The sequence below is a fragment of the Stegodyphus dumicola genome, chromosome 7 (genome assembly GCF_044657685.1).
Source record: "Stegodyphus dumicola isolate Sdum_Otavi_A_Nest chromosome 7, ASM4465768v1".
Taxonomy (NCBI): Eukaryota; Metazoa; Arthropoda; class Arachnida; order Araneae; family Eresidae; genus Stegodyphus; species Stegodyphus dumicola.
This window is the reverse complement of record NC_140774.1, coordinates 204,656,359-204,680,884: the sequence shown is the minus strand read 5'-3', so window position 1 is coordinate 204,680,884 and position 24,526 is coordinate 204,656,359. Positions and strand designations below refer to the sequence as shown.

Here is a 24,526-nt window from a genome sequence, read left to right as displayed (position 1 = left end):
AAGGATTAAATTAAATGAAAGAAGTGCTAATGTATAAAGCATTATTAAGTATAAAAGTATAATGCTATATTACATAAAAGTTAAATACGTCGGGAAAAACAAAACCTTTTTTCGATTTCTTAGCTTTGAAATCGAACTAATTAATAAAAAACCGTTGTAAAAATAAATTTTAATTAGTTTTTAATTATTTTTTTAAAACTACTAACTGAAAAGAAATTTAAATGTCACAAATCAGTCACCTTACCTATTGGCTAATACATTTACTTTATTCCAGCATTATAAGAAAAACAATGTTGCCATTCGTGACAAAGAAATAATATAATAACATTAAACAACTTTATAAATAATGTATTTCAACAAAACGTTTAATTATTTATTTTAAACTATTTCTAAACTATGCAATATTTTAGCAAAACACTAAAATGCCTGAATTTATATTGGTAATTATTTAATTCCTTAAAAACGATAATTTTCAATTTAACAACTATTTGCTAGAATTGCTGGAAATTTCAAGATGACAGAATTTAGTTATTCGCGAAATAATTCACTCATTCGCAGTGATGTTAGAATTAAAAAATGGTAACTAAGCATGCCTTTTTTTAACGAATGCACTTTTTAATCGACTAATACATTTTATTTAAAGAAATGAATTACTAGAACGCTTCAATATATTTCAAGGTTGCATCACTTTATTAATAAATAAAAATTTTTAGAAGTGAATAAAAAATTTTTATAAGTAAATAGAAATAGTCCTTGTTTCAGTAAAATCCCACTTTGTTTAAGGCAAAGGGAAAATTACGAGAGGTAAAAAATTAATATAGCAGAACAAGCACTATATTAAATCTTCGTGTAGTTTGCAGTTTTAATTCCCTTGGAATATATTTTTAACTTACGTTGTTATTCTGTAAGATTTAGAATTTAGTCTGAATATTTTTTTACCATCTTCTATATGACATGTATTATAAATAAATGACTTCTACATGAAATATATTATTTCAAGAAGGCAAATTGCTAAATCATAAAGAAAAGTATTAAATCTTACATTTTCTTTATTATGTAAGCCAGTAGATGCTTCTTAAATTTCAAACGACTGAAGCCATCTTTTCTAGTTGAAGGTAAATCGAATTTCTTCAGCTCTGGTGACTAAACTTTCTGTTTCAAAAACAAAACACACCTGACGCCGTAGAGTTCCCAATTATATCTATTCAAACTTATTTATTTATATACACAGAATTAAAAAGAATAATAAAAATATAAATAAATTATAAAGAATATAAATAAATTATAATAAAAATTTATTATGCTGATTTGCTTCTGTTTTTTTTAAGCTTTCTTCAGTCGGCTGCCATTTACAAGTTACAAAATTCTAAACTCTAAATGTTGTAATTGTTAATTCTAAATGTAATAAGTACCTAAAATGTTCTTGAAAAGTTACTTCTGATTTTTTTTAAATCAACAATAAAATTCGAAATAAATAAAGTATAATAAAATCACTTACCTAAATTCTTTTACTTTATATTCCAGTAGTTGAAATATTAATCACTGAAATTCCTTTTAGAGAACGCAACTCACTGAAATTCCATCGCAATATTTTGCAATTATACCAATACGAAATCCACAACAGAAATGAGAGTCTATCCTGATTCGAGCAATTTGATGACAAAACTTTAGTGATTATTCTATCGCATGACTTTCAAAACAGCACTAATCATCATAAACCCGCAAAACCCATGCCCATAACTTCCGCCCTCTCACCAATGTCGTCTGCGCACATTTTGGCTTCTCCTCACCGTCACCATGGCGACTGAGATAACCGCGGAAGGTTCAAAAACGAGAGAAAAAATTCGAAAACACCTGTGCTCTTAATCTTCTGTTTGGGAAACAAAATGCAACGAAGGAGGATCGAGTATACCAAAGGCTTCGTGTATTAATCTACGAGGCACGTGACTTTATTTAGAGGTGTTCTACGCGCTGCTTTCCCCAGGTGGTCAATGATAGGGTTACAAGAGCGAGAGAGAATAATCTCAGCGGATCGAGGCCTGGCGAAGTCAAACGGCATTTCACGCGGAACAGAACGCGAAACGATCGCCAAAGCGCAACGTTCTGCTCCCGAGGTTCTTATTTCCGTTAGCAAAAATAAAATGACAAAACAAAACTCGTATAGATGAAAATGATTTTATACCAGTTCTTCGTCTATTCTAATCGCCAAAAAATAAAAAATAAATCGATAAAAAATTTTAAAAATTATACCTTCTTTATACCGATCAAGAGCATGCAAATGGATCTCTTCTATCATCCGACAGAGGCACACGTGTTTTTCACTTATAAGAGAATCGCATTTGAACAAAGCAGAAAGCTGTTGCATTAGCCAAGCGGCAACAAATTATTTTGAATTTTAATTTACAATGCGTCAGCCTTGTATCAATCTGTATAAACATTTTCTTACATCGTCATGACATTATTCAAATAACTTTTTTTCAGTCTTTTGCTGCCCGTTGAGGGATTGTTCCGCTATCAACAAAGGCTGAGTCTTCTTCCACATGCTATTTATTATTAATTAGCTGCATTCACCTCATACACACGTCTCTGATACGTTTAAAGCATCAGACTATACTGCATATATTTCCTGCAGTATGGTTAGTTAGCTCCAGAAATTCTTGTCAAACATCGCTACTCCGGTTATGAAGTCCATTCTCGCTATACCCGTGAAACTATGGATCGAGGAATATTATGGAAAACAACTTCAGAAACTGAACGCTCCATTCGTACAGTTTAAATAAAAATTACACTTTTTGGACAATCTGCATATTTTCTTGTTGGATATGTACAAAGTTCGTTTCGGATGAATTGCCACTTTTACGACTCTTATTTAATTTACATATTGCTTATAGGACACAATATTTCTCCTCATACTAAAAATTGGATTTCGATACAACAGTTATTAAGATGCAGTATGAACCATTTTTAATTAAGTTAATAGTCTCGATTTTCACTTTTTTGGCCGACCGTCTTTGTGAAAAATTTCTTATTTTATGTCTTTACTGATAATTTTTTGGCAGCTTAATGCGCGGAAATATTACGCATGTTTATATTTTATTTTAAAAAAGTGTTTTGTAATTATGATTATAATATATATATCGAGAATTCTAAGCATATGCTGCTTTTAAAATTTTTTTATGATTTTACTGTTGCCATTTTAAGTAGTGTAAATGATGTTTAATAAATAAAGCTAAAAGACAAAGTTAGTAATGCTTGGAATGCATTTATTTATATTTTATCTTAATATTTTATGAGTGTGCTGTCGAATTTGATGTAGCGAAAGTTCAAAGAAAATTAAGTTTAATAAATAGAACTAAAAGACAGAAAGTTTTTAATAAAAAGGACAAAACAAGTTGTGCGAGTCATCTTACTAAGAAAACTGAACACTGATAGAATAAACTGGGAAAAGACTGAAAACAAAACAAAAAATGCACGATAACAATTTAACGCTGTATTCAGACTTCTCAAGTTAGGTAGCTTTGAAACATTTTTTATGTTGCTACCGAATATAACGGGGCGTAATTGCGAAGAAAGCGATCATTATTACTGCTCACCAGCGGCCGGAGTGGAAAAAGTCCCTGAATACTGGTAGTTCGGTCAAGGGTTTGAGTCAAAGCGAGCGGGATGGCTGCTTGGGCGTTTTCGTGGTTTTCCCCATGTGTAACGTGAATACGAGCCAGTTTCCTTTAAAAAGTCCCCCATGGGCATCTCTCCCTTCCCGTGTAATGCCCAAAATAATATTACATATTATTATTATTATTACAAATACACAGAACTTTTCCTTAAGGGGTATCAGCAACCCTTATACCGACAGTGTTAAATTGGCCATTTTCGATGTACCTTTTCTCAAAATCTGCTATAGATACACACTTGAAATTTTTTGTGTAATTAAAGTATACCTATCTGATTATACTGAAATGAGCTTTTGAAACATTTAGAAATTTAGAGTAATTTAGAGAATATTTTGTTAGGCATAGTAAAATTTAGCACTTTTCTCACACACAAAAAAAAAATTTTTAAAGTTTATCACAAAAAGCTCATTTCAGTAAATATTAGGAAACCTAATAAATAAGCCGTAAAAATTTTAGATACGTGTGAGCTGTAGTTCCTGAGAGAAGGTACATCAAGTATAAAAAAATCACGTTTGGAGAAAAACGCGTTTTTATGTAAAAATCCTCATCGATGGCAGTCGATGACAAATTAAAACTAGATTTTTTACAGTTGTAATTTTCATAGAGAATAAAGAATGGTATTTTTAGAAAGATTAAAGTGTAGAGAATTTGAAAATGCAAAAATCCAAAATCACAATTTCTTGAAGATTTTGGGGTTCCAACACCCCTTAATCCATTTCATATCGAAGCTCATTCAGTCTCTCAGCAACGCATGAGTAATAGAAAATTATGGCACACATAAAACAATAATTGCTCACCGTTTCCGGATGATGCGAAGCGTGTGATAAGCTCGCCGCCGATGGCAACCCAGACGAAAGAGTAAACTTTTGGCCTTCCGCTTGCCTGGAGCATAGCTTTACAGCTGTTACGTCAGTGAGACACAAAGGCCGTGATATCAACACGATACAATAAAACGTCCAGAAAAGAACTGGTGGATAATTACTGTAAATTAATTATCATTAATATGACATTAATTATTATGTCCCAAAAAGTCTAATATACTGTGATATAAATCTTATTTAAGGATTTGAAGACACAGCTTGGTTAACTTTTTTCTTATTTGTCGTTAGATTTAAATACAAATTTTTGCAAATTCAGTTACATATTCGTGCAGGAAGTATAATTGCTTTGCTTGGGAAAAAAACATTTACATGTGAAAATTCTTTTTTTTTTTTTTTTTTTTCCCGTCGTTGAAAATTAATAAATTTAAAAAAGGGCCATATTTACAGATGAACAATGAAGAGACATTAGGTTATTTCAAAGCAAGAGACATGAAAAATGTGCAACGTCCTCGTCGGGTCTCGAGCCTCTGACCTCTCGAATACGCGCCGAGTGTGCTGACCATTACACCTCGAAGGCATGCTAAGAAGGCTGGAGAAATACTTTATAACATCTACAATTCATTTCCAGTCATTTTTCTCCAAATTGTTGTTGTAGTGAGAAATAAAGACGTTTATAATCATTTCTATACAATATATGTATTTTTTCTAAAAAAGAGTCATCGTTTATACTCTAGTTTTGTCCCACTTGGAAAGTTTTCCTAACTTGTTTAGTTTTAGCTTAAATTTAAAGAAAGTTGTGTAGTGGTTAATTCAACACATTACAATTATTTGAAATGAATGTCGGCCTGAAATTTATTACTTAGCTGTCAATACGTTTGAATTACAAGGCGTAACTACTAGAAATTTCTTGTAGACTCCAATCTCAAAATTCAATTAAAAAGTTTTGTTTTCTAAAATCTTTTTTTTTCGGGGGGGGGGAAGGTCGGGAAAAAGCTCTTGGCCCATCAACTGCTCCCAGATCGTGCATTCCATACAAGATTTCAGACTCCAAGTACTCAGACGCCTTCACATTCGCTGATTTAGCAACCGCGGTCTCATTTAACCACAAAGAAGAAACGGAAATTAAATATGAAAGAAGTATTTATTATTATAAGCTCACTCATAGTGTTTGCCGCTATGACTATGAATTTAATGACGAAACGATTTTTCGCGCATATTTTGCCTTAATGAATAAAATAAAAATCCAAGTAATTTACTCTTGCATTATCGGAAAATCTTTAAAAGGAAATTCGTATCAAATTTTTAGCGACATTTTTTTTTTTTTTTTTTTTTTTTTTTTTTTTTTAAAGTCCAAAGGGGCTTTGTTTCTGATGGACTATTCTTTTCGTTTTGCGATTTTGCTTCGATTCACTACAAACGGCGAATCACTTTTCAATTTATTGCCACAAAGTATTATCTCCCTGTGTTATATTTAAAGAAATTAAATAATGAAAAACCTGCATCAATGTATGTATATTTCTCGCACTGTTACAAAACAACGGTACCTAGAGCCATCGAATTTTGAATGACGTAATCCTCTTACGAATATGGGCATGTGGAAGATCAAATTTGAAATTTGGAATTTGTTTTATTATCGATTTCCTATTTTGTAAAACTTTAACGAATTTTTGATTAACAAACTCAAGGATTTCAAAGCGAACAATGGCAACACTGTGCAGAGAAAACATTTTTATCTCCAACGCGCGAGTCTCTGTATCGGAAATTCTAAAGATATGCTCAATTTAAAACTATTTTTCGATATTACGGTTGAACTGAATTTTATGGTTTAAGTGAGAAGAACGTGATATTTAATAAATAAATCTAACACATAAAATGTTAAAAAAACGCCCCTTTGAACGTAATTTAAAATTGAAACATTTCAGACTTTTTTTTTGGTCAAGTTTTGAATATGGTTCGAATATTTTCAACTATTAGCCGTTTATGATTTTATAATTTGAACATCTAAAAATACATCTGTTGCAAAATTTTGAACATCTCATAGATTGCAAAACAAACTCTTCGTCCACTATTAATACAAGAATGGTTATAATAATAATAATAATAGTAAATTAAAAAAAATAACTACACGCTTTTCTCAGTCACCCCCCCCCCCTTTTTTTTTTTTTTTTTTTTTTTTTTCCCCCTTACGACGTACCGCCCAACCCCCGAGAAGAAAACTTCATTTTTGGATTTATACGCGCCCAGTCCTCCCAATGCAGGTTCAAACACAAACTATTAATGCATAAATACGCATGCGCTGTTTGGCCGGATATTTCATTTGTATGCAATACTTCAGAAAATACACGAACATAGGATTTTATTGTTCTATCACAATATCCCCTTCCCCATAATAGTCTTTAGAGGGTCAGGCGGAACCTCACATTCCTCTATTTTCATACGCTTAACATAAATTTCAGTTTAATTGTAGACAATTAGTTGCTTCTAATAAACTTTATGTTTGACGTTGGTAATAATTAGACGTAAGTTGTTAATTCAGCGCCTTTTTTATGCATGTTATTCGAATAACGCATTTGATATTAACATCTGTTTCTGACCCACGGAATGAGACAGTTTTTAACTCGAAATGTTTTAATCGTCGAAGTTCCCTACAGCATATTCTAGTGTCTTCTATAATTAGAAGACATGAGGCTAATGCTAGTATTTGGTAATGGTATGTTGTTCCTGTCACATTTTAAATAAGTTCAGGATGAATCCAAGATTCATTATTATAAACGATAATCCTACATCATGATCAATGATCCAGATCAGAATAATCCTGTATCATCATGATAAGTTCGAGATCAATCCAGGATGATTCATGGACTGAACAACTGGATTAACCAAGATTAATCATGAATCACTATAACTCTAGATCATGATGAATATTCCAGAGCTAGAATAATTCAGGTTCACAAGTAGTTACCACTTCAAACTACTAAGAATGTTAAACGCAACGTAATGCAAATCTAAAAAGTGAAGCTCGCACGGAGATCTCTCAAATACTCCGAAGTCAACTCTGAAGTAAAAACTATTGCTATTGCTCTCTCCAGTTTTGTACAGTTTTCCCCCCGGTGGCCGAGAAATTTCCATTACCATCGATTTCTCGAAATAGTTGGAAAGCATTTACAGTTACTGGTACAATTATATATGCAGTTACAGTTGCACAGGGATTGGACTAAAATGTCGCCCATTTCTCACCAAATTTGAGTATAAAAATTAGTTGCCAATCTGTCAGTAATCTCAAATCCCAAAATCTCAATGTTAAGTGGACTTAATAATGTTAACAATGTCTTACAATGTCTAGTTAAGTGGGCAATGCCTAGTTAATTGTTAAGTGGACTTAACAATGTACTTAACTATGTACTAACAATGTAACAGTTGTAAAGTGGACTTAATTGTTAATGGACTTAAGTGTACAATGTCTAGTTAATTGTTAACTGGACTTAACAATGTTAACAATGTCTTACAATGTGTCTAACAATGTTAACAATACTTAACAATATTAGTATTGTTAACATTGTCTTACAATGTGTCTAACGATGTTAACAATACTTAATGTGTCAATGTTAAGTGGACTTGAGCACTGTAAGCTTATTTTTCCCACGCCGCTTCACTCTTGAGGATTTTCATGTTAAGCGACTCTACATATAATTTCACTGAATTTATTTACATATATACAAGATTCGTAACAGTACTTCAGCTTTTCCTCTCATTTTGGTTCAAGTGAATTGTTCAAAATAAGTTTAATCAAGATCGAATAGAACTGTACCTGGCCGTGTAGAAATAACGATGCGGCATTGAACGGTTTTAGTCAGAACTGCTACTCGTCTTACTGTCAATCATATACTTTTCGGAAATGAGCTTTCGGAAAATCGGCATCCACATTGACAGATTTCTTCACCATTTTTCAAAATACGCGTGAGAATCCGATTGTTAACTTGGCCTTTTCCCAAAACCGCTTAACAAGAAAACTGAAATAATGAACCCATTGAATTATTCATATGAAGGTATGATAAATTTATGCATAACAAAATAACTTTATTGTTTTATTCAATGGTTCAAATGAATATTTCCACTGAATGGCTCCTTGAATTGAATAGAGATGAACTGAACTGAATGGAAGGAACATTGGATTAAAAGGAAATTGATGGAGATGTATTACAATGGCGGACATTGAATGAACACTGAAAGTTTATTCATTGGACTAGAATGCCTATCCATTCATTCAATCAATGAAATACAAATCCATTTAATGGGATATTATTTGTCGATAAGTTCCCATGAACAATTCTTTCAATGTATCGATGTACATTCGTATGAACATATTCATCCCTCCACATCCCTTTCACATTCCATTCTTCCACTGAACTGATATGGAATATGATATTCATATGAACATTCATTCTGTGGAGCAATGGATGCCATTCAGTGGAATAAATTAACCGTTTAATTCATTAAATGGTCTATTAAATGCAGGGCTGGATTAACTATTAAACAATATAGCAAACTAATTATTAAGCAAATATCGCGTGCCAAGGACAACAAGGAAATGGGACACCACAAGAATGTTCTCTGGTATTCAGGCAACACAGTAGTACCAAAAAATTTAACATTGCCGGTTCTACCATAAATGCATCGCACAGTTAAACCAAAAACCAGAGAAAGTAGAAGCATAATAAATAAAATAAATATCTGAAAGCTTTCAGATTTGGGGGTACCAAAGGGGTGTTTTATTAACGTTTTGTGGGTTACCTTTATTTATTGAACATCATGTCCTTCGCACTTAAACCATAAAATCCAGTTTAACAGCAATATCGCAAAATAATTTTAAAATTAGCATATCTTTAGAATTTCCGATACACAGTCTCGCACACTCGAGATAAAAATGTGCTTAATTTTTCCCCCGTACAGTGTTCCCATTGTTCGCTTTGAAATCGTTGAGTTTGTTAATCGAAAATTCGTTAAAGTTTTCTAAAATATGAAATAGTTAATAAAGAAAATTCCAAATTCGGGCTTCCATATACGCATATTTGGGTGGAAACGTACGTTAATCAAAACTGGATGGCTCTAAGTGCCGTCGTTTTATAACAATGCGAGAAACATATATACATTTATGAGGATTCTTCATTATTTAATTTCTTTAAATATAATACGGGGCTGTAATATTTGGTGGCAACAGTTTGAAAAGTGAACCGACATTTAAAGTTTTCAACGCAAAATGCCAAAACGAAATTAATAGCCCTTCTGGGCCAACGCCCTTTTGGCTAAAAAATGAGGAAAGAAAGGAACTGGCATACGGATACCTACGGGGGTATCAGAATCTTTTAAATGCTTAGGGCTCTGATAGTCTAAATCGGACCCTGTTTGAATGGCATCTAATGTAAACGTCCCGTGTCTTATGTAACGTCCGTGGGTTGGTTTTTCAAGTAGTTACCAGATCAGTTACCAGTCTTATGTAAGCAGTGACCCTCCTCTTTTTCTGAGGGTCAAATACACCAAATTTCATCAAAACCGCAGTAAAATGTAGATCTATATGAATTACAAACAAAAAACAGTCTTCCGTAAACATATATATGTACAGAATATTTAATGATATGCGAGAGAAAAACAATGTTTCGCTTCTTCCCTGCAAAATAAATCGTATGGCTTATAAAATAAAATATGGTCATTCCAAAAAAGCTATCAGCTGATTCATAATTTAACGGTTGCCTGGATACCAAGAGCACGACGCTTATCTGCCGAGTTCATCTACTTAACAGAATATTCAAAGTCCTCTTTGTGAAAGTAAAACACAGTTATCAAGAAACGGTAGTGGATGAAGAAAAAACTGCCGTATTCTCTTCTATCGAAAACTCAGCTGGAATGTAAATTCATAGGCAGATCGTCGGTTCATTGTCCACTCCTGGTCAAGCATCGCCAGGTATTCGCCACTTAGCATTTAATGGAGCATTCTTCAAATGAAAAACGGGTTACGAAAAATGCAAAGCGAAGCTGCTCCTCGAGAGGGAAACAGGGGGAGGAAAAGTATTGTTTAGAATCAAAGAGGAATGCGTAGTAGTAACTACGACCGAAATCTCGAAGCGTGAGTTTTGCGGATAGTTTCGGAAGGCATTGCGTTTGGAAGAAAGTTAATGGATTTTAAAATTCGACTGGCCTGAATCAGCAACTGAATTTTTTATGTCGGTGGATCATCGGTATATCTCTGAGTGAATCATTCTTTCAGGATCCGATTCGTTAAGTAGTAGTTATACTGGCCCAACAGCAAATACCATACGAATTAATACAGCAATGACTGAATAGGAATACATTCAGCTTAGCAAATATCCAATCAGCTGGTTAGCCATCTTTGCTTGTCATCTTGTCATTGCATCTTGTCATTTTTAACCATCTTTGCTTCTTCAAGAGCAGCTGATGGAAATATAGGTTTGAGAAAGTAAGGTTCTGATTGCCTCTTAAATCCTCCAGTGGGCCCCCAACTGTCATACTATAGCAGGTTCGTAGCCTTGTTTTTTGTCATGAAAACGTGTAAACTTCTGATTATCTTGAAAGACCACAGTGTCAGTGTCTTATTCCGGAACTAAAAAGGAGAATTTGGCCAGGGCAGTGACAATATGGCCACTTCGAAAATTTTCGAAATGCTAAATGGTAATAATTAGCTATTTTAGAACAATAAAAACGCTTAGCGATTTACCGATTACAAAATGAGTACAAAAACTGATTTGAAACTGAAAAAGCACACTTTTTGAAATCATGTCTATTTTTACAATAATTTCGTAAACAGCAAATAGCATTTAAAAACATTTTAAACACCGATAATAATAATATTTAAACACCAATAATATTATCCCATTAAAAAAAGTTTAATTTACACCACAGACACTTTTTTTATTTATTATAAATGCTATTTCCGGATACTTCAAATTACACTCTTCGAACGACCGCATTTCATTATTATTGCTCATTATACTATAGTTAATTTTACCAGTGGAGTGGCAATATGGCCATTTAGAAAATTTATGGAATGCTAAGTTGTAACAATTAACTGTCTTAGGATTAGAACAATAAAAAGGTTATTTTCAATTAAATAAATAAAAAATCTGAAAGGTTTCAGATTTTAAATACGTCCAAAGGGGCGTTTTTTTAACGTTTTGTGAGTTACCTTTATTTATTAAATATCATGTTCTTTGCACTTAAACCATCAAATTCAGTTCAATAGCAATGTCGCAAAATAATTTTAAAATGCGCCTATCTTTACAATTTCCGATACACAGTTCCGCGCGCTGGAGATAAAAAGGTTCCCCTCCCCCGAAGAGTGTTGCCATGGCTGGCTTTTAAATCGTTGAGTTTGTTAATCAAAAATTCGTTAAAGTTTTACAAAATAGGAAATCGGTAATAAAACAAATTCCAAATTTCAAATTAGGTCTTCCACATGTCCATAATGCCCATCGAATTTAAATGAGGATTACCTTATGTAAATTCGATGGCTCTAGGTACCGTTGTTTTATCGTTAAAACTGCATGATGCTAAGCTGAAGGAAGGATTTAAAAATTATGTGTCTCTTAATATACTAGCCTTCGTCTGGCTTTTAAATGTAGCGGAAAAATGCCTGAAGGGAACACCAAACATTAAATTTAAAAACTGCACAAAATTTTACTCTGCAGAACAAATTTATAAAAAAAAAAAAAAAAAAGACACAAATTTCAACAAAAAGGCATTACATATAAAAAAATTACAATGAAATAAGCAACAGCCCTTAATACAAATATTAATTATCCTAATAAATAAATTAACCAACTTCCCGTTGCCTTCTCTCGACAAACGTCCAGTATCCAAGAGAAACATTAAATTTAAAAAAAAAAAAAAACTGCACAGAATTATCGCTCTCATTTTTCCAAGTGGCAACAGTGATTTTTAAGAGTTAGCAGTCCAGTATACAAAGCATAGATTGCAAAACTGTTGCCAAAACCACATTTCTAAAAGAATGAAAGTATTCAAAATGATGTGATTTCATCAAAAAAGATAAAATAAAAAAATCTGATTCGAATTTTGAAAAAATCGCTTCGAGATGCACTGGCTCTTATCTAGATGAACCTATATACCAAATTTCGTAGCCCTGGGTCTATTAGCTTACGCGCAGCACGAAGGAAAGATACACAGATTTTTCTTTTATTATATGTAGATACTAACGCTAAATACTCGTATTACCTACTTCCATTCGAAATAATAGTTTACATCAGCAGTTCTCAACCTTTTCACTAATACGTGCCATCTAAAAAAAATTGAAAACCTTTAGTACCACCACTACAAAGTACTACTACTACCATCACCCTTGAACAAAGCTCAGATCGTATAAATTTACGAGTGTTAGAGAATTCAATCAGGATGGGCCCACCAGCGGCCGAGAGGTAAAGTCGCTGAACCCTGGTAGTTCGGTCCGAGGTTCGAATCCCGTGAACGGGCTGGCTACATGGGCATTTTCGTGGCTTTCCCCACGTGTAACGTGTATACGAGTCAGTTTCCTTTAGAAAGTCCTCCACGAAGGCATCCCTTCCCTTAGGCAGATAGCCCTAGAGTGATTTGCCACAATTAAATAAACCAAACCAATGAGGATGTCGGGGCTTTAATTTTTGAATTTAATACTTAAAAATACTTCGCTTCTTCTTCGTACCACCGGTTGAAAACCCCTGGTTTACATTTTCGCTAATAATAAATTTGCAGTTTCCTTTTTTACAGAGGAGGGTTATAGGTACTAAGAATAAAGGAAAATTGTTGTTCCTATTTTTAAAAAAAAATTGCTGCGTTATTTCAAAGTTTTCCGTATTATTGTTAAAGATTATTACGTCTACATAAAGTTCTTTACATTAAAGTCACTCAGATGCAAACACAATTGCACATCTGCTTTGATTTTACTTCGCAGTGATTAAAAAAAAAAAAAAAAAAAAAAAAAAAATTAAACTAAAATTTCTTTTTCGTTTGTTTTCTAACCATTCGAAGTGTGTTTGCGAACAGTCTCATATAAGCCAGAGAGTGAAACTGACGCAGAATCGTTTGGAAATATTTGGGTTCAGCAAATGGTTACAGATATCGTAATTCACAGGAAAGGTTCGATGATGCAAGGGACCGAAAATAAAGGGCTTCTGAAAAGACGCCATTGTTGTTTCAAACACAATGGTCGCGAACCGTTTTGGACCCTGGGACAATACTTCTAACTGGCAACGCAGTCGAAACCTTGTATATGTCCGCTCCGTTTTCTCCATCACAAGAACTTTCACACCACGCCGTCGGTAATTATCTGAATGCGGGATAAAGGACGTAAGACAATCGGATACGCAATGTTTTTCTATGCCACTCTACCGGAAGGGATTGGCCAAGAGAAATTGAATAAGTAAGTGCGCCGGCTCCGAAGGAAAGTCACCTGCGCAATCCGTTATGTCCCATTATGGCATTTCCCATTTCAAGCTTTTTGGAGGAGACATAAAAAAAGTGCCATCTTAGGCCCACTCCTTCTGCAGCGTACTGAATGACATGCAAAACTTTGGTACTATTCGGTTTCGAGGAAAAAAAATCGCCAAACTATTGTTGATGCCAATGCTGCCAAAAATAATTGCGGCAACCCTAATAATTGCGGCAAGAAAGGAAGTGTAATAGTAAATAACTATTTAAGATTGATGTTTTAATTTAGATGAAAGGTTAATTTCATATAATACTTTTTTATTATTATAATTTATATGAAAAAGGCTAATCATGACTGAATGGAAGCATAAGAGTAAATAACTATTTCAGATCATTATTATAATTTATATAAAAAATGCTAAACATAACTGAATGAATGCCTGCATCGCTATTTCGCTACCGACTTATCGCTAAAGCATAATTTCATCTCGTTGGTTGTTCAAGCGTAATTTTCGATAATGAATGATGCCTTTTCTTTGAAAATATTCTCGGTAAAGTGCAGAATTGCTCACTTATTTGTTTGCCGCTTTTTACAAGGGTAAAAACAATTGGATTTTTGTCAATTTTCTTTTAATTTTTAAGTGAAAATAGGTCGATGTGTACATAGATAAAGTAAAGGGCATGCGCAGTGCCCTTTATCTATGTATCATTTTTTTATTTTTTTATTGTGGAATTCTAAAAATATTATAGCCTCTGTTATTTTTTAGAGCTCGATATGATTCAATTTCAAGACAGTAATAATACTGAATTGTAATCAAATTTTAAAAACACCTTGTTTTCCGTATTAAGTGCCATTAAAGTACCATTAAAGGTTTATCTAAGGACTGCCTAAGCTAAGTCAAAAGCTGAAGCGTCCTCGGGACATCATTTTATGCATATTTCACAATTTCGTAACCTTCTTTCGAGCTTTCAAAGATTTTACCCAGAAAGAGAAGTCTGAAATTGAAATCTCTCTTGTCTATCCTATCAACAGAGTATCATTTTTGTGCAATTCTATGATTTTTTTTTTTTTTTTTTAAGTGAAAATAAGTCGATGTGCACATGGATACCAAGTAACATATTTCTTAATAATTTTGTTGCCATCAAGGAACGAAGGGCTATCTGGAAAACTCCCGAGGCGACGGTGCCTGTGACACTATGTTGTGACCTGATATTGAACGTTTTAAAAAGATTCATAGCAAGCAAAAGATGTAATGACACTCTATGGGAACCGAAGCATAAAAGTAAGGAATTTTCGTGTTCCAGACGAATTCATAATAGTGTTGCGTTTTTTTCTTCTTTTCTGACACCAATTGTTGCTTTGTTTTCTTCCTTCACGTTCGTACGGGGTTCATAGATTTGGAGTGAATAACGACGACACTTGATGAAGTATCGAAACACACTTTATGTAGCCAATATTAATCAGGACAGCTCCAACAACACTTTTTACAGTCGTCGAAGATCTACTTTAAACACGCTGGAACAATCAGCGACACAGCTTCACACTGTTAGGCAATAACAGTGGAGACAGCTTCCTGCAAAGCACCCTACTCTGCTTTCCGGAGTACAGCTCCCGACTCTTCGGTTCAGTCGTTCCCGGAGCTCAAGACGCTTTCTCGACGATGCACTAACCGCGATACACTAAGGCTGCTATCACACGTTGGTTTGTTTCGGAAGAACAACTGTTTGGAACAATTTTTCTGCTTTGTCACAACAGCCAATCACCACAGATCGCTTTGTGGTTAACGCAGGGGAAACTGGTTCCCCATTACAATCAAGCTGATAGCATTCAAAGCTGATAGCTGATTGGTTGAAAACGAACAACCTGCAATTTTTTTGGAAATGAAGGAAAAAGTCGCGCGTCTTTCTTTCAATAGTAAACCAGGCAGTAAAATTGTCCGAAACAGTTGTTCGTGTGATATGGGCCTAACAGACTCCTTCGGTGCACTCGACGAAACACTCGGCACTCGTTGCCCGGCTGTCAACTCGATCGACTCCGCAGGGATTGATTCGCTAGACGAGACACCAACTCGATACTAACTATCTCTCATTCTGGACGAGGCAGTCACTCGCACTCTAGGCGAGGGCCACACTCACTCGTAACTAACTCTCCGCGTACCAGCAGGGTTTATATAGCTTTTGACTGGTGTTCGAGAGCATTCTGGGCTAAGCCGGTAAGAATTCGATCCAGAAGGTTCTCCAACCGTCCATGGTATATTGCCAATTTTGTCACCAAATGGGCGATTTCTCGCCAAATGTGACAACCCTACCTTCCCTTGTCATTTTATGGCAACCCTAAAACTGCTTTGCGGGGAAGCCCTCTTACTGCGCTTGGACATTTCGTAACAATATGTTATAAAGGTGTCGCCTTTTTTTACGCTAGTAAGCAACTGTTCGTGCAAAATGAAGATCCTCACTTGGGTGTCATAGCATTCTAGACGAGGACTGGTTTCCACCCATGGTGAAAAATTTCATAAGAGTACCGACCCATCTGTGCCCTTAGATCTGAGCCCATTTGCGTCTTGGAGAGGGATGGTCTAAGCCAATATTGTTGCAGAGGTTCCTCATAGTTTTGCCCTTACTTGATGTCAATCGGACGCAGTTGCATATGATCCATTTCTCTAGTGTCACTGGATGAAAGGTAAATGCGATCTTCAGCAATGCAAGAGAGCAGTTCAATGGTTCTCTGAGCTGGCTGCGCTGAGGCACTGAAATGTTTACGGTCTTGCAAGCGAACATTAAAATCTTTTAAATTTTACGAGCGGTTTGTGTATAACAATATAGCTTCTGAGAGAGTTTTGCACGCTTTGTGTTTCAGGGGTAAATTGTGTTTTCTTTCGTTTCTGCCTGCGTTTTTATATTGAACTTTTTGTGTGAAAAATGTTATATTTTAGATATCCCACGTCAGTGCACCCTTGGCGAGGGGTGCCGACGCGGGAAATGTGCCACCACCTTTGTGCCATGGAAACTTCGGTCTTGGTGAAGTGCCATGAACTCGAAAAAGGTGCCACTATCTTTTCTCGAGTTCCCTTTTCCAATGCCATCCGCTCCTGGTTGTTCTATTAAAGATCATTTCAAAATGGAAGTAAATGAATGTGCTAGGTCTGGAACGAAGAAGCTGTTTTTAAATAAACAACAGTACTCAGCAATTTGCACAAAACACATTCCTAGCGTTGTTAACAAGCTGGGCTAAATTAAGCACTTACCACTGACTGCCTGGTTGAAAACTAATCAATAGCTCATAAAGGCCTCAAGTCTTGAAAAGAAAGGAACATAATGAACCATTCATGGGAGTTTATTGACCTATCTATCACGAGCCACAATGGGAAGAAGGAAAAAAAAAAAAAAAAAAAGATTTTTAAAATATCAACCACAGAGGGGGAGTTTGAAAAACAGGTTTTGCACATTGTATAACCTTCTGAAGCCTTAATCTTCCGTATGGATTGTTTCATGTCGCTACGAGGTTTTAAGAGTTAAAAAAAAGATATTGTTCATTGCAAAGTGATTTACAGTTCCTTGTCTCCAAGATGAGAAGCGAATAGAAGCCAGGCTCGGGGAAAGATACCTTGCATTTGCCACCATTTAAAAAAATTAAATAAATAAATAAATATTCCAAAAGCTTTCCTTTTATTGAATTTTACATCTTGTTGTTTTGCTTTAAAATTGACTCATTTACCAAAATCGATTTCTTGGCAGCACTCGAACGAGAAAGTTTCCACAGTTCTCGATGCAAGAAAATAGAAAAATCTGTTGAAATGCCGCTACACACTTCTATCTCTCCTTTGTGCGTCCTTCCCAGCATTTTTAGTCTACGATTTAAAATATTTTTATTATTTGGCAATCATTTCTAGTTTATTCTTTGCATTTAAGAAATGTGCCCTTAGTGGCAGATTGTGAAAAATTACAAATGTAACCCAGTCTATGTAACAAGGCTGAATGTGGTGGTCTCTTTATTATGGAGGCACCTAACAGGTGCGCCACCATCGCCTTTCCTATGAAGGAACGGACAGTTACAACCCTGCCTTCTCCGGGATTCGAAACCTTCGGCATCGCTGTCAGCTTCCCTGACCACCATAACGACTGGTCGGCGCATTTAAGAAATGGAATCCTTCAGCTGACCAACCAAACACAACCAAATATAAATATAAATTTTAAATTTTAATTTAATTCATCCTCATTTCTCCTCAAGACAAAGAGTGACCCAAAGCGGTTAGTGTTGAAACCCTGACGCTCGTTGGAATTTGAAAGGGTTAGACAGCCGACTGTGCACCGGCAATGGATCGGCGTAATCGAGATCCCACTGATTACAAAAAAAAAAAAAAAAACTGATAATGAATTTGATATAAAGCTGTGTCGAGTAATATAAAATAAATATAAAATTATTTAATATACTTTAAGATTCAATGTTTTTAAAAACGTATACATTTTTTACGTAATAAATGCAATATAAAAAAGTGGAAAACAAGAACACGAAGGAAAAACAAACGAAAAATACAAAAAATGCAAAACTAAGAAGGGAAAGAAAGAAACATGCATATTTTTGAACGAGGTTATTTACGAATTAAGCAATTTAATGCCACATATTAAAAAAATTGCATTAATACATGAAGCCCTGCCGTCCCATTTCTTAAAATTGTTGAAAATTTGTTTATATTCGTAAAATTAAAAATTATAATAATACTAAAAAAAAAAAAAAAAAAAAAAATCTGAAAGGCTTCAGATTTTAAATTACGCCCAAAGGAGGGTTTTTTTAACATTTTGTGTGTTACCTTTATTTATTAAATATCATGTTCTTCGCACTTAAACCATAAAATTCAGTTCAAGAACAATATCGCAAAATAATTTTCAAATGATCATATATTTAGAATTTCCGATGCACAGTTATGCGCGATAGAGATAAAAAGTTTTCTTTTCTTTTTTTTTTTCCCCCGTAGAGAGTTGCCATTGCTCGCTTTTAAATCGTTCAGTTTGTTAATCAAACATTCGTTAAAGTTTCATAAAATACGAAATAGGTAATAAAACAAATTCCAAATTCAGGCTTCCGAAGGCCCATATTCCGGAGGAAACGTACGTTATTCAAAATTGGATGGCTCTAGGTACCGTTGTTTTATCACAATGCGAGAAACACACATACATTTATGCAGATTCTTCATTATTTAATTTCTTTAAATATAATACAGGCCGATAATATTGGGTGGCAACAATTTGAAAAGTGAATCGGGCATTTATAGTGAACTAACGCAAAATGCCAAAACACAAAAATTAGTTCTTCAGGGAAAATTGCCCCTTTGGACTAATAATTAAACATAAATGTAACAAACCAGGACCCCCTTACACTTTCCTCCATAATATACTGTACAGCATACATCATAACCGTAGCACCAATAACTGCACGTAAATAACTCAACTATAACCCAATTAGACTAAGAACTGGAAGTCAAGTTTAGGAAAAAAATAGTTCATATAGTTTTATGTTTTATTACCTATCCATTATTATTGTTAGTTTTGTCTATTAATTTTGTTTTGCCATTTTGCGTTGATTCACTATAAACGGCGAATCACTTTTCAAATTGTTGCCACACAATAGTATCGCAAAGAAATTAAATAATGAAGAATCTGCATAAATGTATCTATGTTTCTCGCATTGTGGTAAAAGAACGGTACCTAAAGCCGTCCAATTTTGAATAACGTAATCATCCACCAAATATAGGCATCTGGAATCCTTAATTTGGATTTTTTTATTATCGATTTCACATTCTGTTAAACTTTAACGAGTTTTTGATTAACGAACCCAACGATTTAAAAGCGAGCAATGGCAACACTCTACGGGGAAAAAAATAACTTTTTATCTCCAGTGCGCGGAACTGTGTATCGGAAATTCTAAAGATATGCTCATTTTGAAATTATTTTGCGATATTGCCGTTGAATTGAATTTTATGGTTTAAGTGCGAAGAACGTGATATTTAATTAATAAAGGTAACACACGAAACGTTAAAAAAAACGCACCTTTGGGCATAATGTAAAATCGGAAAGCTTTCAAATTTTTTTATTAATCTTTAATTTCATGAACATAACAAGCTTTCGGAAAAAAAATTACAGATTGAAAAGTTTGATTTTTAATGAACGGGATAGCTCTGTTGGATATAGTAATATAACATTTTTAACATTTGGCATAAAAGAACTTCCTACATTAAGATATTTTCACAGCGTTAAAAAATATTCAACTTCTCGCACCATAGTTTCGCTTAGAGACAACATATTATGGATAAGAAAATACTTGTCAGACGCTTGAATTCTATTCGTCACTCGACCGAATTCCAAGTTCTTTTCCAATCTCGAGTTTCCTTTCTGTTTTTCTTCGCCTCGCGTTTTCGAAACCTGCATTTGTAACATCCCACGGCTTCGAACGATTAAAAAAAAAATGAATATTCACCCAAATCATAAACAGGTTCCTATTGCCCATTCCTTCGCATCCCCTTTCTGTCGAATGCATATTCCTGCTTTCCTTGACCGAGTTTAAGACAGAGCATCCGCAGGCAATCTAAAAATTTAGGAAGAAAATTAGGCGCGAAAAATCCTTTTTGAGATGAAAACACTGGGAGAATGTTATTGCATCTTCAAATGGCCAATCAGGCCAATTAGCATCTAAACGAGGTTGCATCGGTCGGAGAAAATGATCAAGGCAAATTAATTGTCATCACCTGTCATACTATGACTAATGATACTCATAAAGGTACTTACTTTTAAAGTATCGTTTACTCTTTCTTGAAATGAGGAATTCGATTTTTCAGGACAAGATGATTTCTGCTGTTTTTGAAATGACGTTTTTCGACCAGATGAGGCTGAAACAAAGACAGAGTTATTAAAATTAATTTTTAATCTTATTCACGAAAATATTATTGACATTACTATAAACCCTTGTCGAAAGCGGGATTATTTTTGCCTTAATTCCGCGTTCAATCGCGTTCCGCTGATTTTTGTTGTTTGACTTCTGAATTAGTATTTGTTCAGCGTGTTATTGTGTCTTAAAAGTAAATGTATTAAATCAAAATATCATAATTCTTTTAGTCTAGATATACCCTAATCCTTAAAGTATTTTTTAATCGTAGCTTTATAAATTCAGAAAAATAATATAGTCAATTATTTATAACTTTTAAATGAAAATGGTAAAAAATTCTTTTTTGGTAAATAAGAAATAACATCGAAATGCATATTGCATTAATTTCTAGATTTTCTTGCAATTCTTCCTATTCTTTTGTTTATAAGGTATTTCTCCCGTCTTCCTATCATGTCTTCGTGGTGTAGTGGTTCTGCACGCTGGGCCGGTATTCCAGAGGTCCGTGGCTGGATTCCCGGCGAAGGCGTTGCATGTTTTTCATCTCTCTTCCTTCGAAGTAACCTAATGTCTCTACATGTTAATTTAAGTTTGCGGAAGCTTATTTCCCCTAATAATAACTGACAAATTAAAAAACATAATAAATTTTCGATTTCGTGTGGCCAATTTGGCGCTCCTTCTAGTGATTCATCTCAGGCAAGTGCCCCACTCTTGTTCCGGCTCTGAAAATATGTAATGATTAATAAGTAACATTAATTAAGATTTTAATTAGCTACTGCTATTTTATGGCTTTGGACAGAGAAAGAGATCTGCGTTTATTTGTTCTAAATCGCCGAGGTTGCTAATTAATTATTAAGATTATTTTTAATTAGAAATTAAAAGATCAAATTTGAAAGAAAAATGAATAGTTTATCCTTTGTCGAATAACAACATTAACTTGGCGCATGAAAGCTAAAAATATTTTATTTCGTGCAGTAGCAACACCTTTCCTTTTAGCTATAAAATTTCGTTAATATCGCACAAAGCATGAAATAATAATAATAAAAAAAAACAGATTCTATATTAAATAACCAAACTCGGATATTTAAAAACATTGCGTTGGTACTGCCCGAAATCAAATAGTTTTATCTTACACGCGTCAGCGTGCTACCATTGCAATAAAGTGTCAAATTTAATCTGTGTGTCACTGATTAATAAATCAAATGTTTTAAAAGCAATAAACGCAGTTCTTAAGAATATTTTTTCTAATTTTTAATCTGATGGATTTAAATAAAAACTTATTTCAATGATGAGTTTTTAATTAAAAACATTTAACATTTCTATGATGCTAGCCGAACTCATTAAATTCAAATTGCTGCAGGTTTTTTTTCCTCTTTCACGATGACTATTTTTGTGATAGGCCAAAACAGCCTTATCTCAAATAAGCTTTGATATTTTATTCCAGATTTAGCCCGAATTGGAAACAGCTGCTAATCATTCTTTCCATGTTAGCCTTCTTTTTCTATCCAACGGTAAAAAAATCAAAGAAATTCTTGAAAACAAGTTTTCAAGAATATTAACAACACCCTTTATTTAAATCCGTTTAAGAAATCCTCATAGAAAGTTAAATATACGGAAATTAAATAAAATGACAATTAAAATAAATGGTTCTCTAATTTTAAATGAACAAAACAGAGCATTAATTATAGAGTCACTATGATTTTTGATTTAAAAGACGCAGCAGAAGCTGAAAATGATCTCGTATTTGAGAAAGTGTTTCACAAAGAAGCTCTGTAAATAGAAATGAAACGACGCGTGATTTTAATATTAATAATACAATAAACTTTATTTAATTAAACAATAATATTTACCACTTAATTTTTGTAATCTTGAACTTGATAAAATCGAATTACCTAATTTTTTTTTTCTAATGTAATTAGAGAAGACTTTCCACTGATCATGGAAAAAGCATAGTGTTCGGTACCTAATTATAAGCGCTATCAAGAAAAAGAAAATGATTTAAGTTGCCATGGAAATCACAGACGACGTTTTATTTTTAGATTTTGGATTCTAACAGTTTGAAAGATTAGAGTTAAAAAGTGTCGTGAGTGTTTTCATAATGAAGTTAAATAAAATGTTTCTTTTTAAATACAGTCCACTGAAATTCTTGTAACAAGTGTCAATGATCAACTTGTGGTTCTATGAGATCGGAGAAGTTATTAAGCGCAATATGGATAATTATGAGATGTGAAAATTCAACTTTCGTTTTTGTGATATTCTACGACGATGCGTACCATAAAGTAAAACGTTCTGAAGATGTACTACTGAATTAGCAAGCAGTAATAAAGTAGATGCACGAGCTCTGCTGGTCATGTACCTTCATAAGATAATTTGTATTATTATTTTTTATTGAATTAAGAGTTAGCTGAGTTGAGTTTTGCAATTGAATTCTGTTTTCAAAATGTTTAAAAACGCGAGAAGCTTTGATTTGAAGCTTTGCTGCTAACAGAGTTAGGAGACGTGGTAACATATAGAATGACGATTACAAATTTGATTAATATTATAAAGAATACTGAGAAATTCAAAGAAGAATCTGAATTTGTATTTGATCTCATAGAGAGGATAATTGAGGATCGGAAAGTAGACACATTCGAGAAAAATAAACAATTAGAATGGCAACTAGAACAAATTAAATTAGAGAGAGAGAGAAAGCTGAATTAGAATTGTTGCGCATGCGAACAATTCCAAAAACTAACGAAGACGATTCAGAAAATAAAGTTGAGAAAAATGATTCTCTGAAATCGCTAATAAATAGTATAAAAAACTTTGGCAAAGAGAATTCGTCAGTCGGCCAGAAGGTGGAGTCTCTTTTTTTTGCCTCTTTGAAAAGATCCTACGTAACGAAAAACGTAACCGATAAATTTAAGGCAGAGATTCTTTTGAATTTACTAGGTGAGACGTAATTACTTACATAAGTGATAATAAGTTGAGCGATTAAAGTAAAGGAAATTCTATTACGAAAATTGGAGTCAGAGCCTCGTTTGTGTTTACGGCAATTCAAAAAAACTACCAAGCCAGCAAATGAAACACACGTGCAATTTGCATCGCCGGGTAGCTTTAATTACTATTTAAAATTAAGGGAAGTGACTGATTTTGAGAAACTAAAGCAATTAATTTTATTAGACAAATTCTTTCAAACATTAGATAAAGAAACCGCGTTCCATATCAGCATTAAAAAATCAGATTTTTGGTTTGATCTCGTAACTTCAAGATAAGAAGCAGATCTGTTTTTTGTGTCACGGGAAAAACCATTGACGGATAGTAATGAAAATTCTCAAATTCGAGAAATGTACCTAGGATATTTCTAGTTGATTGCAAGAGTGTATTATTTGCTTCGAAAGCCACCCCTTAAATAAATGTAGAAATTATATGACGTCGCCTGTTTCTGAAAGAGTAGACATAATTAAAATAATTACTGCTTTCATTGTCTGGGTCAAGGCTTCTTAAACTGTGGGTAGCGATCCCCTTGGAGGTCGAGGAACCTGCAGCAGGGGGTCGCCAAATATTTTAGCAATTTTGATATTTCTTTAACATATCATAATAATTTTAAAATTATCAAATATTTTTACACAATGTATCTGAAAATAGATAAAGATAAGACAATACAGACAAAGAAAAAACGAAAACGTTTCGACACATTCTTTTTATAATATAAATGTTCATTTTCCTGCTTTGCACGTGATGCTGTC

General features: G+C 33.8%; 1 protein-coding gene across 8 annotated transcripts in view; it reads right to left on the bottom strand.

The window, feature by feature from the left end:
• Positions 1–24,526, bottom strand: part of LOC118188745 (uncharacterized) — a 320,917-nt gene that overhangs the window by 239,276 nt on the left and 57,115 nt on the right. For 7 of the 8 annotated variants that reach the window (XM_085821267.1, XM_085821270.1, XM_085821271.1 and 4 more), the window contains exon 2: positions 20,705–20,805. The gene's annotated coding sequence lies outside the window, so the exon portion shown is untranslated. Of the gene's footprint in view, positions 1–1,498; positions 1,967–20,704; positions 20,806–24,526 lie in introns of those variants that run through there. The other variant, XM_085821269.1, reaches the window with a different exon arrangement.